We start from the raw sequence: 17,822 nt of genomic DNA, 5'->3' as shown, positions 1-17,822 counted from the left end.
GAATTCTTTAACTCTCAAATTGGGGAAAAAAAAGATAAACATTAGGTGGCATCCTGAGACCAGAAGGAAGTTTGGGTCTCCAACTGACTCCCAAACAGAGATAACGTAAGCAACATTTATGTCGACTCCAAAAATACACCTCTTGGTATCTAGAGATATCAATGCATACCTATTCTGACAATGTTCCGTTTTTAAAAAATTCATGAATCCAAACAAATGATGCTTTTGAGCGATATTTAGATAAAATCAAAAAACCTGAGGAACGTAATCTTGTCTCGAGCTTCAAATGTGTATTCGACTAGTGGCTCCACTTTTACTAAGAAGTGGAAGATAGAGAATGTGGACATATGGCCTGTTTTTAATCACATAAAGAATCGATAGAGCATTTTATATCTTGTGCCCCTCTTCTAATGATATTAACAAACGAAATTTAAATCGTTGTCTAAGAAACTTTGGAATAGATTATCTGGAGCCAGCTTTACACCTTTGTAGATCTTTACATTATTTACAAATGTTATTTGCTATTTGTACAATTCTTTTTTTTGCCTGGAGATGCTGGAGCGATTTGACTGAAAAACAAAACGATTCCCCTATGCTGTTTTCAGTTTTATATGTAAATGCAGTTATGTTTTCTTTGTTTTCTTTTTAAAACGTTTCTTGTTAATATTGATATTAATGAGGTTCTTCAAGATTAAAATAGTAATAACTTTATCCAGTGAGTGGAAAATATTAGATATTGAATTTTTATCAATATGTATTATTGCAGACCATGGTAATGTTACTGCTCAAGTTTATACATATTGTAAACACAGTAGGATTGATGGTCAACTGATTAAGGAAGGTGTTTTATGAATTATGCACATATTTTAAATAGAACTCTATTATACATTTAGGATAAGTCCATATTTTTTATTTTTTTAATTTTTTATTGTTTTAATCAAACTTAGATTTTTACAATATTTTCCTGTTTCATTATGTCTCTTAATTGTCTGTCGGACATCAGTTCAAGTCAACTGTGGTTTGTTGACTGTGTTGGGCTCGGACTCTGTGGAGGATTCCTTGTCTTGTAATAGAACAGTCACGATGTATTCAAGCATTTTGACTGTTATTATTTGCCAGCTGGTTTTGTCGCCACCAATGAGTCGACACCACCATGTCAGTTCTTCCATCAATTGCTCCTTTATTGCTATATGCATGAAAAACTTCTTTCTCAAAGCACGCGTCACGTGACAGGTCGTTAACAAGTGCCGAATTGTTTCATGTAGAGGTGGCTCTGTGTTGTGGCAAAAACGGCAGTTTGCGGTTGGGGAAAGTCCTCTTATGTGTAGGATTTCATTTGTGCGAAAAATATTCAGACGTGCTCTTAAAATCAGGTTCCGAGCCCATTTATTTGGGAAGATCTTTATGTAGTTTTGTAGTTCGTTTAATTTTCTTGTATTACCAGGAAGGTGTGCGCAAGCCTTTGAGCTGAGGCTTGTTCCGTTGTCTTAGCCCAATCTGCTTCCTTGAGTTTTCGTAATATTCTACATGGATTGTGGATCAGTTCGTCTTCATCTGGTGCAATAGAGTCCAGAAGACAGATGTTCTCTTTTTGCAAAGTTGATAGCATTTCGGATTTGCCTGAATCTATCTCACGCTTGATCAGGCTGTATACCCCGTTGCCATCGTTCATTCTGCATTTTCTGTAGAGCATAAGTGTGTTGCAGGACACTGTGCATTGCATGGACTGCAGGCTCAGCTCGTGTCTTACCGCGACGCCAGAAGTCGAGGTCGGTAACTTGAGCACTGATTTCCAAAATGTGGCTTCGAGCTTGAGCCAGATGTTTTGTGGAATGGTCGGCATGGCTTCTGCTCCATATGTTGTTGCAGGCACAACCTTCATTTTGTAAAAATTGATTGTAGGCTTTAATGAAAATTTCCCAGATTTGCGGTCTATTACCTTAGCTTGAGCTGCTAGCTTTTTGATCTTGTTAAACATGACAGTTTGCATAGTTATTTCCGTCTTGGTGCTGTCAAGCTGCACTCCTAGGTATTTGAAGTCTTGGACAATTTCAATTTTAGCGTCTTCGCGAGACCACTTATAACTGATGATTTTCTTCCTTGTGTTCTGTAGAATCATTGCCTTAGTTTTTCCTTTGTTAATTTCTAAAAATAATGTCCTTGCATATTCTTCTAGGCCGTTAAGCTGGCGTTGTAGGCCTACCGGGGTATGGTCAAATAATGTGAGATCGTCTGCGTATAGGAGCCGTTCTATCGAAGAATTTCCCATTTTCGGCGGAAATGCCCGTGTGCTGGTTGTTTGGATCTGGAGATCGCCTATGTAGGCTAAGAATAAGGCTGACGCTAAAGGGCAGCCTTGTTTCACTCCACGGGAAGTTGGAATTTCGTCAGATAGCTCTCCCTAGCGACTCAGACGCACTCTCAACGAGGTGTTGTGATGCAAGGCTTGTATTGGGGCCAGTATATCGTCCGGGCATTGCCATTCTCTTAGCTTTGTCCAGAGACGATGTCTTTCGATGCGATTGAACGCTTGTGTAAAGTCGATGAATACCACGAATAGTGACTGACCAGACTGTAGGGCTCTACTTTTCAGTATGCTGAAAATTAGAATGTTACCTGCTGTTCCTGCATTTTTTTTTAAGCCGGATTGTAGGTGGTCGTTACACTTTGCTGTGGCTGCCCAGGCTTGGAATTTTCTTAGTAATAGTGACCCGAAGACCTTACCGATGCAATCTAGTAAGGCTATGGCCGAAAATTTGCGGGATCCTTTATGTCTCCTTTTTTGTATATAGGAATTATTGTTGCTGAAGTCCATGATTTTAGTACCGAGCTTGATTCTGTACAGCGTCGAAAGACTTCGCTGATGAAGATGACCCATTCTTCAGCATGTGCTTTTAGATCAAAGTTGGTGATTCCATCGGGTCCAGGCGCTCTTGAATTTTTAAGTTTCTTGATGATCTCCCGAATGTCGTCTTTGTCTTCTAGGTTTATCCACTGTACTTCTTGATTTTGGTGTTGCACGTTATTTTTGGATGTGACTGATTTGAACACTTCGGCGAAGTGTGGTTCCCATGTGAGTTGTGAAATGTTGTTGGTTATATGGTTCTCCTCTGACTGTTCTGTTGATCTTAGTAGGGACCAAAAGTCTCTTCCGTTGTTTGTTGTTAGCGCTTTTGTTATGTCTTCGGCATCTTGCTGATACAGTTTGCCTCAATGCACTCGTATCCCGGCTCTGTATTCCGATTTTAACGCTTTTTGGGCGTTCTTCATATGCTCAATTGGCGTGAGTCTAATTGCATTTTTCATAGCTCTTCTATGCTCACGTCTTCTTGTCACTAAATCACTGTTGTAAGTATGTTTTTTGATACCAGCTACGATTTTTGAACTTGTTTTCTTTTGTTGGTATGCCACTAACAGCGGTTGGTAATCGACTACGTTAGGCTCGGCTGGGTGTGCTGCGTCTTTCTATCTTTGCGTAAGGTTTTTGATTGCGACTGTGCTCAGTTTGAGTCTGGTTCCTCTTGTATTAGTTTCGATGTCCATATTTGTGCCCTTGTTTTTTGCACTGTTTATTGTCCAACTGGTTTCCAAGAAGTTATGGTCACTGGCTGCTGTTCGACGCACATTAAAAGACGTGATGGCACTTAGCAGTGATTTGGAGACAAATATGTAGTCTAGTGTCTCGCTTGTTTCAGCGCGTTCCCATGTCGGTATGCGATTTTGTTGTGGAAAGGTGAGATCGAGATTATGCAGGTCTCGAACGAGTCAGATCAAGCCAAGTTTTGCCTCGCTGTTCTGCGGCTGTTAGATGTTTTTTTGTTCGTGAGCTCTTCTTGGTATTACATACGGCATTTAGATCACCGCATATCAGTAACAAGGACACTGACAGCTTGGAGATAGCTTCATCTATTACTTATTCACACATGGTGATGAAGTTTTCACCATTAATTGCTGCTGGATTCCAGTACGCATTGATGACAATTATGGTGCTTTCTGGTTCTTCTGTGTTATTTTCTTGTTTCCATGTAACACTTACTGCCAGGAGGGACAGGTTTGCATTTACGGTTGGACCAATAGAGAGTCCACTTCCGATACGGCATGCGATCAAAAGCCCAGACATTGGTCTCCCTAAATGTCCCTTGGCTGCTGGGGCCATTTTTATCTCGAACCCCTCTAGGGTTGGTGCACTTGTTAGCCATGTCTCCTGGAGACATATGATGTCGTATTGCCCTAGGTTGACGTCTCCTGGGACAGTTAAGTGTGAATGCCCTCTGGTGTTCCACGAACAGAGTCTCACTTTGCGATGATAATTTTCATGTTAAGTGTTGCTGGTGGATTACGCTCTCTGTCGATGGATTGCTATTTATGTCGGTGCATGGTAAGCGATTTTGGTAGCCAGGCCCAAATTCCTTGTTTGTTATCGGCCTGTGTGGGCGTGACTTGAGATGTGTCACTGTTGTGTGTGGATTGTGAGAAGGTTCTTTTTGCTTTGTAGGATTTTACCTGTGCCTGGCGATCTCTATCTGAGATGTCGTCATTTGCGTGAGTTGATTTCCTTGAGGTTTCTGGGTTGTCTCTTACTTGTGTGCTCTTTCTTTGATCTTCTTTGCTGCGAGATTGATTTGAAGGATTTCGCTTACTTTGTGGTAAGTAATGTCTGTTTTGACTTTGTTCACGATAGTTCTGGTTGACTATCGTACGTTTTTGTCTGTGCAATGTAACTGACGTTTTTCTTGTGTTTTTCATCCACTTTGTTCCTTGGTTTTTCTTCTTCTGTGCTTGTATCTACATAGAAGCCAAGATTGTGGATGTCAGATTTGCTTTTATGTATCTGCTTGTAAACGGTATAAGATCTTGTGTACAAGCGAGTTGCTGCTTTACTCCTTTCATGCCATGGTTCAACTATGAGTAAATCATCTGAATTTATGTCTTTGAGATTTGGTACCTGGTGCAGTATTGCCATGACTGTTCTTCTGTTCAGCGTGAGCTCATCTTTGTTACTAGATCGTTGCACCATTTGCACAGTCCATTTTGATTTGAGGTATTCTTCATGGCGACTTGTAGTGGTATCTGTTCTTGATCTGTAGCTGACTATTTTCCTGTTCAAATCAGTTTTGTCTCTCGGCATTGTTTGAACATTGTAATCGTCTTTTCGTGTGTTTTCGTGTCGCCTGTTTGTTTTAATCGGCGAACCTTCTGTTTCAGAAGCTAAACGTGTTGCTTGTGAGACTTTCGCTAGTCTTGCAGTCAAAGACTTGGTTCTTTTCTGATCAGTTGATTTGTTTTTGTCATTTAGTGGAGATCTACGTGATACTTTCTCTTCACTAGATTTATCACGGGAAGAGGCTTCCACTCTCTTGGGTTTTATTTGGCCGAAGACCTGAGCTAAACGGTTACGCCTTTCTTCCATAGTTTCGAAGTCTCGTTCCACGTGTGTCGTCATGTCTTTTCCTTTAGATGTTGATGGCATTTCACTGTCAGATGCTGATATGGTCCTGTTATTCTTTGGATTGGGAGCGTACACTGTGTGTGGTTTGTCGTCTTCATCTGAGTAAACACTGATGTTCATTAGAATATCATCTTTTAGGAGTTCCGCTGTAGATTTCGGTGATTCAGCTTTCGATTGAGTCGTGTTGTCGTGAGTAGAAAGACTGTGAGTGGTTTGCAGCACGATACTAGGAACAGCAGTACTGGCCAGGCAATTTTGTGCCTGTTTGATGTTTTGCTTTAATGGCTTGGCTGATTTCTCTTTTGGCAGGGGAATCATGCCTGACGGCGTTTTCTTGCACCTTGCCTGTGCTTTGTCAAAGATTAGATAGGCCGTTTCTGTAGTTCCACTGATGGTGTTAGGATTGTTGCTTTTTTTTTTGTCTAGAACTAGGAACACCTCAGGTGTATTTCCGTTGTCCGTTATCATGTTAGTTAATTCGCTTTCAGCACTTGATTTATCAGCATGTTGTGTTATACTGCTTTTTGTTTCAATGTTTTCCGTTGAGTCGATTGTAGGTGCTGTTTGAGCACCTGCCTCTTTGGTTCCTGCAGTGTCGTTTCGTTTGTTGGCCTGGATGTCTTTTTTTCTGTTTTTGATGTTATTTTTTCTATTAACTGGTTCGCCAATTTGTCTATTTTATTTTCATAGCTGTTGTTCTCTTCTTTAGCTGCAATGAAGGCCTCCAGATAAGTGACTTTCGTCAAGATCATGGCGATCGTTGCCTGTTGATCCTTTGTGGTCTCATTGAGCGTTTCATATAATTTGCAGAATGGATTTAAAGCTATTGAGATGGTCGACATGATGCTCAATAGGTCAGCTTTCTTTGATGGTGTTTCAGGCATCGGGGGGCCTGATTGCATGGCATTGACTTTGCCTGCTATAGGCAAATGTTCGCTGAATCTGCGCCTTGGCGTTTGGCACCCATTGCTAAGACTGAGTGGTTTGTTTGCAGCGCTGTGTCTGTCACATTCTATGACGGCTCTCCTCTTCTCAACGCTTTTGTCTTGTTCTTTTTCAGCTTCCTCATTCAGATTGTTGTCCAGTGTTTTATCGACACAGGGGGTAGTGTTTACAGTCATCTCTCCTTCACATGGGTGAGGTGGGTGTGTCAAGCCGCTATGCGTGTCTTCATTGGCACTGGCTTCCTCGTTGTAATTCTTGTCAAGTTGCTGCACGGAACTCACAGGCTGAGGAGGATTGATGTCTTTGTTTTCTGACGTTGGTCTAATCTTCTCTATGACTGGGTCCAAGTCGATGGTGTCTTCTGATTGATCCGGCCACCCTTGAAAGCGATTTTCCTTGCTGCGGTGTGTATCCGCAGGCCCTTTTCTCACCGTTGCTGCCTGAGACTGTTGTTGCGGCGAGCCCATGTGAGAAGCTTCGCTGGATTTGTTGACGTCTGTACACAACGAGTGGGACCCTGGCTGATTTTCCCCCAAGGCCCTACTCGGTAACTCCAAGTGAGATTTAAGTGGCGATGTTATTTGCAATGTCTTCACAATTTTCCCATCATCGAGTTTCACGTTTTTGAGGCATGGGAAATTTTCTTTGACGGCGGCCAACATTTCTGCGTCAGAAAGTTCTTTGTAGTCTTTGTTTTTTGTTGACAATTTTGCTTTAAAAAAGTCTGTAAGTATTTGCATTGTGGTTTGTTTTTTTGTCGTTCCAAGTCTGGGTGTACTATTGTCTTTATTTTTCATTTTTCTGTCTGATGTTTGATATTTTACGCCATTGATTTTTTTCTGGCTAGAACCATTTCTTTTTTTGTTCGTTCTTGCACTTTCTAAGTGCCCTCTATGCTCTCTGGCTCTCTTTTTGATGTTGGGCATCTGAGAGTCTTTCTTGCGAGATGTCTCGATGGTGATTGAGTCAGATCTTGTCGTATTGTTTGTTTCAGGCAGGTCTTCAGGCTGCGTATGAACCTGTGCGGCCGTGCTCTGCACGGAGGATGACTCCGCCTCTTTTCTCGCCGAGGCCGCTACTGCATTGGGAGCCGCCTCGTCTGACGCCATGTCTGAATTCGCGGGTGCGCTGCTCTCCGCCTGCTCGGCCCCAGTGACGAGTCTCTCCCTCGAATTTGACGACCGGCTTGCCACATGCCGCTCGCAGCTCGGTACTGTGTCAGTGGCACCGCCGCGCTCCGCCCTCCCTCAGGAAGGCAACAGCGGGGTAGAAACCGGACCAACGGGCTGAGGCAGCTGAAGCCTTGCAATAGGCTCCCGACTCCGCGGCGACGTGTCCACTCTACCCGCATCCACTTCCTCCTGGGATCCGAAGCCTCCGGGTGAGCTGTATGCATGCATGGAAAGGCGGAAATTGCTGTTTTGTTGTTCACCAAGCAGCAGTGATTTGTTCGTACTGCTCAACTGATTGTTATGACGCCCGATTTTGGTGGTGACCTGGGGGCGGGCTTGGGGTTTGATGTGAATATGCTCTTTCCATACTGTGGTAGGCAGAGGGTTTTACCTCCCTCAGGTTTGGATCGAGAGCTTCGGAGACAACACCCGTCCTCTTCCTCACATTCCTGAGTTTCTTGTGAAGTTCTCAATGACTTGGACGTCATTTTTTTGTGGCGAGGGAAAGCAGATGGTTTACTGCGGGACTGGACGCTGCTATGACGCTGTTGTGACTCGAATCACCCACTTTCAGATTTCCCCTCACCCCTCACCACTTACCGTGGGCACTTATCGATGCTTGTCAGTCGATGGCTGGACCATATCATGCACTCACGTCAGTTGTGCGCGGGGGAATCTCAATCCTCTGTCACCCGACGGACCACGACAGACCACTTTTCGCCCACTTCTCCGCGCGCGCTCCGCGCTACAATGAGTTCAAATAGTCTCTGTAGGACTCTCCAGACCAGAGTCTCCACCTCCTCTCAGGAATAGAAGTGGTAAACAGACTGCCGTGACCACGACAGACCACTTTTCGCCCACTTCTCCGCGCGCGCTACAATGAGTTCAAATAGTCTCTTTAGGACTCTCAAGACCAGAGTCTCCGCCTCCTCTCAGGAATAGAAGTGGTAAACAGACTGCCGCGACCACGACAGACCACTTTTCGCCCACTTCTCCACTTCAATAAGACATACATTTCTTATTGATTTTACCTTATTGAGTCTTGCAAAGTTTTAGTTTAATGCAATTATATTTGACGTACATTTTATGAATTCTATTGTATTCTGCTTTTATGATGAAAATCAAAATAATAAAAAACAATAGAAATAGAAGAAACAATTAGTAGACTGCACTCCTAATCTCTTTTTGTCATCACAGATTAATAACAAAATTATTCAAACTGTATTGTGGGAAGCAATTGGTGAAATACACTCTGACCTAGTGTACAATAAAACTTAAAGGCCCTCACATAAGAGGGAGCACCACTGCTCAACCCCCAATTTAGAAAAAAGCCCACACTCTTAAATAACAAATTCAATAACAAAAATAATTTGAAATGTAATCAACAAGTGACCAATAATTCACTATAATGTATACATTTTTTATTTATCAATAATAGAAATAATTTCATTGGTTTGTATTCAGTTTGATATTCTACAGAGGATAATGGAGAATTATTCCAGCTTAACATGTTTCGGTCAACAGACCATCTTTAGAAGCATTAAAGGCTGAATCAAGAAATCACTTTGTGTGGAAATTCTCAAAAATTACATATTACATGCTCCCATTTTTCTGATCATGTGAGGAATACGATCACCCGCACGTTGGTTGTGCGCTCACATGGGCTTTTTAAAAATTCTATATGAAATTCAATGATGGTGGATTAACCTCTGGAAAATGTGGGGCGGGGGCTAATCCGCACACATATTCCTATGCTCAATGCACAACATACACATAGACCTGTGTACTCTGGGTAGACACAGCCTACAGGTGCGGTCCTCTCTGTCATATTTAGTTGGGATCTGACAGGTGGAGTACACAATTCATCTCAGGCCTAATTAACTACCAAAGGCTCCATGGATCCACCGTGTCCGTTTGTTTACCTTCTGCAGATGGTGGCTGCAATTAACATAATTAACATACTAATAGAGTATAATTCAAACAGGCCCACATGGGTCCTGGCTGTAGAGGCTAAAACGAAGGAGACAGGAAACCCCAACATCCTTTTCATATGCACTGTGCAACCTGAAGCCAGCTCCCACTCTAAAATAACAATGATAGTGAGCTGTCATGTCTGGGACTATATATTTACAGTAGGCAACCCCGGCGGGACGACCCCATTCAGAAGGTACGAGAGTGGTTTACAGGAGGCAGTTTGTTCTCACCAAAGGTTCAAGGCAGACCTGATGTTTTAATCAGGAACCACAGAAAGCTAAATTAACCAGAGAGACCCTTTGGTCCACAACAGACGGGAAGATGGGTGGGATTTAGTATTACATGTTTTCACCCCTTTACCTTTTCTGTTGATGACCTCAGGCATACAGGCCGATTGTTGGTGGCGACCCAGGATGGGTTCATTAAGGTAGGCTTAGCCTACACCAATGACCGTGGCCCATTTGGCTTTAAAAGAGGGCTGAGCCCCTCTTTTGGGCAGATCATCTGAGGACTTTGCAAGGAGTAGGAAGAAGAACTCAGCATTGGACCCTGGCTGAAGGTACAGTCTGCCTTACAGCTTTCGCCAGTGAAGGAAGAACAGGATTTCCAAAGAGGGAGGCAAGATCCCTCCCCTAAACATTTTCCAGGGAACAGAGGGCGATACTGAATCCAGAGGACCCTCAAGCAGTTCCAGAACCGGTACCCAGCCAGCACACAGCGTGCCCTCTAGGCTCTGCAGCAAGCTTCCTAGGTGGGAAGTGCCGGAGAGTCTCTGAACCAAACCAAGGACAAGGCAATTGCATGCAACACTCTCCTCAGCTTTGGGCCGTCCACCTTAAAGGACGACACAAGCCCATTGATGAAGCTAGGACGAGTTCATCGACAAGCATCAACCAGCGTCTGCCTTAAAAGGCATTTTCGAGCCAGTCGACCCCCTCGAGCTGCAAGTGACTGCATCACAGACTGTTGTTACACCGCAGACGCTCACGCTGTCCAAGTCGCCTCAACCAGTACTTCAAACCCACTTAACAGCACTGTACAATGATTCCAGACCCCGAGCTGCTGTGTAAGGCAGCCTGCAGCCATCCGTCCGGCCTCGCCTGCCAAAGTGCCTGCCGCAAGATACCCGCAACTGTCTCCCATCTTGAACTCTGTCGCAGAAGCTGTAAAGCGCCCTGAAACCGACCTAACACTGTCGAGCACCAAGCACAAGGTACATTGTGGTTCTATCCCCCTGGTCCTTCTCCAAAGGCCACTAGCGACATTTTATGATTCATTGCTCCCTTTGTGTTGAAACCAAATATCCTTGAACTATTGTGATTCATTACTTTACCGACTACCCTCCTGCACAGTATCCACAGTGCATGCCTTTTACTTCTTAAAACTGTCTGTCCTCTGCATTCCTTTACAGGGTGGGTTGTATGTTGTAGTCTGCTAGAACTGGCTGTTGTAATAATAAAGTAGATATTTACAAGTTTGACTGTACAGTCCCTTTTATCATTGGGTAATAATTGTATTCTTGCTGTGTTGCAACTAACCAACGATCCACAACCTTGCAGAGATAAGGCTGCCATTTCATCCACGTTACCAAAATTGGACAAGGAGGTTTAGAATTTGCTTGTGTTTCCAATCTGTTCGGATCCCTTCTGGTGTACTAGAGGTGTGTGGCTGATTGATGGTTTAGAAACCGATATTCATTCCTGGACCACCAGTGCCACGGAAGTTGATTCGTCACAGATCATCTTCAAGAACCGTCTTAAAGTTACAGGCCGCCAAACCCAGTTCACATTCTAACAGGTGGTGTGAAGATAGTATAGATCAAAAAGTCAAAATAAAACATAACAAATGAAAACAATGAATAAACATTACTACTACTTCAAAATTCGTAACTGGAGTCCTGACTACAGGCTAGCTCTTACAACTCTCATGTGTCTGGTTTCAATTTATAGTGGGTTTCCTACTACCCCTAATTGGGTTTTCCCCTCTGCATTTGCACCTGTGATAGGTAATTGAGTCAGGTCCGTAATCATGGTATTAGGAATCGCTCCATGATTTGATGATATAGTAGTTGAGATTTGATTAGAGTGTGGATTGTTCTCCAATAAACGTAAGTGAAAGTGTTGTGACCTACCAGGATTTATGGTAAGTGTGCTTTTGTTTGGTTGTTTATTCATTTAAATACTTGTGTGAAGGTCTGTATGCTTTTTTGGTGTGTGGACTTGAAAGCCTATTGTTCCTCTGTTTTAACAAATTACTTTGAATTAAAATCATGATTTATTATGATTTCTTTATTACTTGGAAATTAGCAATATTTGTGTATTTGTAATGTGTTTGATTTCATTTTACAGCTCCTGGCAAAGTTGTGTATCTGGGTCTTTCAGTTGATGTGAAAAAGTCATGCAATCCTGGATTTAGGGCTAATAGGGTGTGTTGTAGCTGTTTTGAGTCAGGAATGATACAACGTTTGTTAGTGTGTGATTATTAGGTAGCAGGTTTTGTTTTGCATCCCTTGCCTCTCAAGTTTCTTTGTGTCCCTTTTTTATACCTCTATGTACTTTTGTAGAAAGGAACCGTCTTTACCATTTGCATGGTGTTCTCTTTTTTCCAGGCGTGATATGCAATGTGAGTTTAACTATATGTTCAATATCCTTTTCTTGAATTATTTGGTGCATTTCAGGGGAGTGGTATCTGAATTGTTGCCGTCATCAACTTCAGAGGCAAGAGGTGTTCTCTTTGGCCAGTGGAACATGATGCAACAGTTTGTAGCAAGATAATATTTGTTATACTTCCAGTTTTTAGTAGATACACAGATGACATTATGTTCCATGTGTAGTTAGATAATTGCTTTAAAGCATTTATTTTCATGAACAAGCTTATTTCATGCCCTGTTCATATATGTGTACTTATTTCATTGTTTTTTTCATTTGTGTTGCAGGTGCAGTGTACCTTTATGAACCATCTCTCGTCTTTCAAAAATGGGACCTTCAGCAGAATGCTTATTATAGTTGTTTGATGAAGATTACAGTGGACTCGTAACAGAACATTTTAGGACTGGTGGGCTTTGGACATTTGAGACAGATCGCTACTCCATCTTGCATTGGCTAGATGTGACCTTGTTGCAAGAACTGTAAAAAGACAAAACATTTCAGTTCTTTTCATAAAGACATTTGGTGTCAGAAAATATTTGTTTTGAGGTTTGTATTGTTAATTTGTGTTGTCCCATTCTTTGCCAAAAGTTGTAATAATCCACATCAATGGTATTAATCCACTACTATGAATAGTGCTCCTTTTTTAAATTTAAATTGTGAACTTGGTAGTGAGAATGTTTCACCAATACAGGGCGGAACACTGGTCTGTTTGTTTGTATATATAAGGCGAATACTACAAAAACACCGGCATGTCCTGAAAACTGATGAAGCTCTGTTTCCATTCATGGGGCAACGTGCTAATATAACCTACCGGAAATCAGTCTCTATCAAAGACACATTAGTCACAAGTTTCATGGCCCAGAAAAATGCAATCCAAGTGGAACCTACGTGGTTGAACAAAAGGAATATTGGTTTCTCGAAATGCACCAAATGTAAAGCCTGCCAATTTGCACTGAACAAAACCAGTTACACACATCCAATACTGGGGCATGATGTTGAAGTCAAAACTAAAATTACATGCAATACTGAATTTGTGGTATATGTTTTATTGTGCTCATGCAATCTTTGGTATGTGGGCAGCAACATTGGCAAGTTAAAATTAAGAATTTTGCAACAAATGCGTGCCATAAAAAACGTAGATGCCTCATACCCTATGGCAGTACATTTTAGAGATCAACATCAGAGCAAATTGGACAGTTTTCGATTTTTTGGTGTGTATCATATTAAACTCAACCCACGTGGTGGCAACCGAGAGCTTGAACTGCGACAGATGGAGACTCATTGCATTTTAGACTTCCAAACTAGAAAACCACGAGGACATAACTTGGATGAAGGATTGTATGCATTCCTTGGTACATAGTTCCCCTTAATCATTTGAACTCTAACAAGTTTTCTGTAGTCAACAACTGACGGCATTCTTTGCTTTATTAGTTGAAATCTGAGCTTGTTTTAACAATTTTTAACTTTTTTTATATAATGTGTGTTCACTTTTTTAGTGAAAATTGCACAGTTTTTTAGCCCCATTTTCCCATTTTCTCTATACCCTTTCCATTTGGTATTTTCCCTCTCCTTTGCTAAATTCTGGCCTGCATTTCCCTGAATCCCGGTTCTATAATATTTTATATTGTATACTGATTGTCAGTAGCAATGTATGTTTACAGCACTATGCACTTTATTAATTCATCTTCTGTCTGTACCATCAATGAGTTTGCTGACAATTCATTGTCTGCATGTGAGGAATAATGATGAGCACTATGCACTTTAGGAATTGCTGGTTTTATTGTGTAATTATTGATGACTAACGTTTACAGCACTATGCACTTTAATGACGACCTCGAGAATGACCGTGAGGTCTGAGTATCATGTTTCCTCTCCTCCCTTGCATTTATGGGACAATCTGCAAAACAAGTTCTCTCATTGAATCCGATACAGCGGAATACTATTTTTATGGTCGATACAGATTGGGAAATCCAGGCTGCTCTAATGAAAATTAGCTAATAAGGCATATTGATGCCGGCTCTATTACAATGTATTTTCATATTACTTGAGCTATAACATTTTGAAACTGCCGGATCACTAAAATCTGTCATTGTGTATAACATCGACTATAGTGAGAATGATATGGAACATATTCCAAAATGGCCGCCAGCAGTTTCACAAAGGAGAGCCCATATGGATTGAATTAAGGTGAAAGAGAAAAGAGACTAATTGTGCTGGGCAAAACCAGAGTTCAAACTGTCTCTCTTTTTGGTTGTATTTAAAACGATGTGCAAAATACTCACTTGTATATGTGATCAAGCAACGGGAGCGTTGCGAAACGCGTCGAAGTCCTGTCATGCCTTTAATAAAGCTGGATATGGCATAACAAATTCAGTGGCAAATGGAGGATTTATTCATTTTGGGAGATTATTATTGACGTCCTGACAGCGTCGAGTGCCGTCCCTGTGTGTGTGTGTGTGTGTGTGTGTGTGTGTGTGTGTGTGTGTGTGTACACACACATATATGGAGTGTTTTTGTGTCATTTTCCGTTGTGTGGATTTTGTTTGAAAAACATACTTTAGTGGTGTTAGTGAATGATGTGCTTTAGCATTTGTGTGTCGTGTTGACTGTTTTGGTGTGTGTAGTGTAAATGTATTATTTTGGGGGGGCATGTGCCTTCAAGATGTCACATGCTTGTACTTATGGGGAGTATTTGTTTGTAAAATGACCAGGCATGTGGCAGAATTGACTACAGTGACTGTTTTTACTATTTTGGGTGTGGGGTGTGTAGGTTATGAGTAGCTGGCTTTTGTAGGTCTATTTGTATTTGAACGTGTGTTGTGGGAGCATGCATTGGTTGGAAGTGTGTTGTTCAGTGTGCCCCTGGCCAATGCCACTTTAATGGTTCTTGGTTTTTTGTTTTTCTTTTGTTAAAGTAATTTAGACGTAACAGATTAACAGTGCACCAACGAAGAGGCCTTAAATGCTTCTAGCTAACAGACACTTGAATGGTTTGTGATTATTGAGTGCTGCAAAAACTCAGAGATGAAAGAATCTGTATTAAAAAGAGATATTCTCATGTTAATATTTCCCCAGTGTACTTGTTATAGTTATGAACCCAGTTACCTTAATAATGATTTGCATGTTTTTCCTTACATACCTACTACTAGTTTATTCAGTTGTTACAACCTGTAGGTAAATAATATAGGTCTGTTTTTAGTTACAGTTCATACTTTCTTCTAACACTAAAAGAGGGCATGTTTCACTTTGTAATTTTACATCTTTCCTAATGTGCATAATCGATGTGGAATCACATTGCAGTACCACTAGCTTCAGCATGCGCACAGTTATTAAAATGGTACAGTTGAGCATTTTACAGCCCAAACATGTTTTTTTAATGTAGGCTAGTAAATACGCAAAGTTGTGACCCATTTATCCTTTTGCCTCTTTTCTTAGCTGGTGAATAATTCTGTGAATGAGCAGTGCTGTCATGTGTGTTTGCTGTCTGAAGCTGTAACATGCATTATCTTAACATAAGTTCATATACCTGATTTGTTAGCATGGCAAATGAAATGTTGCTTGTTTCTTTGTGTTTTAGGTTATATGTGTTCTTTTGCATGCACGTGCAGGTTAAGGTTTGTTCCCCCATGAACTATTACAGGGCCAAGGTGAGATGTGATGGGAATTCCTGGTCCTTCAGTTAGGTGAGGGTTGTTCAGACTGACTGTGCACATTAAAGGTTGTTCCGCGTGCAGTATTTCAGGGGTCGATGCCAGTTGTTATGCATCTGTGATGAATGGAACATGTATAAAAGTAGAACATTTTATGAGATATTGTGTCTGGGTGGGGTGTGTCTGCTTGCTGGGGAAAGGCTATGAGGATGTCTTGTTTGTTAACTTGTGGGGGTTGTTCCTGTGTGTAATGTGATATGATTTGTTTTAATATTGCACACTTGTGAACGTAAATTGGTTATGTGATATGTTTGGAAGAAGTCTGAATGTGTTATGTGGTTATCAGTATTCCCTGTAATTAGCCAATGAAATGCATATTTGTAGGTCATAACTTTTGTCTGTGAGGCAGTGGGAGCGGTTATGTTTTTATTCCAGATGATTTGTGATAAGAAAAATGTAATTTTTGCAGTGGAGGCGTAGGCTTGTTTTTATGGAAGGATAGCTGAGGGGCAATGCATCGCAACACAGTTTGAATCCTAATCCAGCGTTAAAAAATAGCAATTATAAAAATTATAATTATGCTATGGAGCAGGCTCTGTGTGGTAGATAACCTCAGACAGTAAAGGTGCAAACAGTAAGTTGTAATGTGTTGGATGTAAGAGCGTGAATACATGTGTAAGTGTGTATTTAGTATGAACAGATAAGTTACATTAAAGAGTTGTTGTGCCGAGGGGTTGGGCAGATGAATCTTGTGGCATAGCAGATTGGAGAGTCGGAAGGATTGATACAGGAGCGTGTTCCGTAAAGTGGCACGAGTTTGGATGTGTCTGCAGCTCTCAAAAGTACATACTCATGCTGGGGCTTCTGTCTAAATAGGCAGTCGACTGTTGACATGTTGTGTGCATGCCATGGGCAGTCAGGATGTGTGTAATTACTACTGTGTTAGCATATGGTATGCAGCTACCTCCGTTTTTGTTGAAATAAAAGTTATCTGCATGTGACTTAAGAAATTGCAATAATAAGCTAAAATGAGTTTCTGGATGCCCGGAAAATGTCCCGAATTCAGAGTTAAGGAGCTGGTGGAGGGTTAAATTAGGTAGCTGGAGAGTATATTGCATTTTTGTAACTATTACACTTTTTGTATAAACCGTGAAAAATCGCCACATGCATGTGCAACATGGTGCAAACACGGTTGTAGTTTTATTAAATTCCGCATGATTAGCTCAAGCGGAATACATATATATCATGGCATTTATTCACAAATTACAAAGTTTTGCTTTCTAGGTACTTTTTGCCAAAAAGTGGACATGAGAAAAAAAGGGGGAATTTGAAATGGGAGCTGCACAAATCCTAAGAGAGAGGCGGGAGATGGGTGAAGGACCAAAGGACCAATCACATGTGCGAGAATTCTTGCAGGGCACTACCCAATATTGAAATCTTGTTTGTGTCAGTTTAGCAGCTGAGTTGGCTGCAGTCTTCCGCAGTGTTCCAGTTACTCAATCCGGAGTCTTTCTACACCATTCATTTTACCAGGAGGAGCTGCCTTTAAAAACTCCTTTTTGCCGCGGAGCAGCCGCAGAGTTTGGCAGCTGAGTTGGCTGCAGTCTTCAGCAGTTTCCGGCAGCGATGGTGGCGTATCCGGACACGGAAGAAGAGGGACATCGGCTAAGGAGTCAGCGCCACCGAGGAGAAGACTGTGGCCTTGAGCACAGAAGCCCCTTGAAGCCAGGTTCAAAACAACAACAAGACTCTACAATCATATGAGAAAGGTGGGACACTTGACGGAAATAAGACTCCACAAATAAATCCCCAAAGGCATTGAAACCCTTACTAACATGCTCTCTCCCGCCCCCCTTGGTGTGCATTCCGCATGAAACACCAGATATGCGACTTTCACGCTTAAACTCACAAAACCAGCAAAGATCAAAAACCGCACTCACCCGTTCTGAGGTTTCCGCGATTCCGGTTGAAGAGGACAGGGGGG

The sequence above is a fragment of the Ambystoma mexicanum genome, chromosome 6p (assembly GCF_040938575.1).
Source record: "Ambystoma mexicanum isolate Mex_15411 chromosome 6p, UKY_AmexF1_1, whole genome shotgun sequence".
In the NCBI taxonomy this organism is placed as follows: domain Eukaryota; kingdom Metazoa; phylum Chordata; class Amphibia; order Caudata; family Ambystomatidae; genus Ambystoma; species Ambystoma mexicanum.
The sequence above is the reverse complement of the archived record's forward strand: the minus strand, read 5'-3'. Positions refer to the sequence as shown.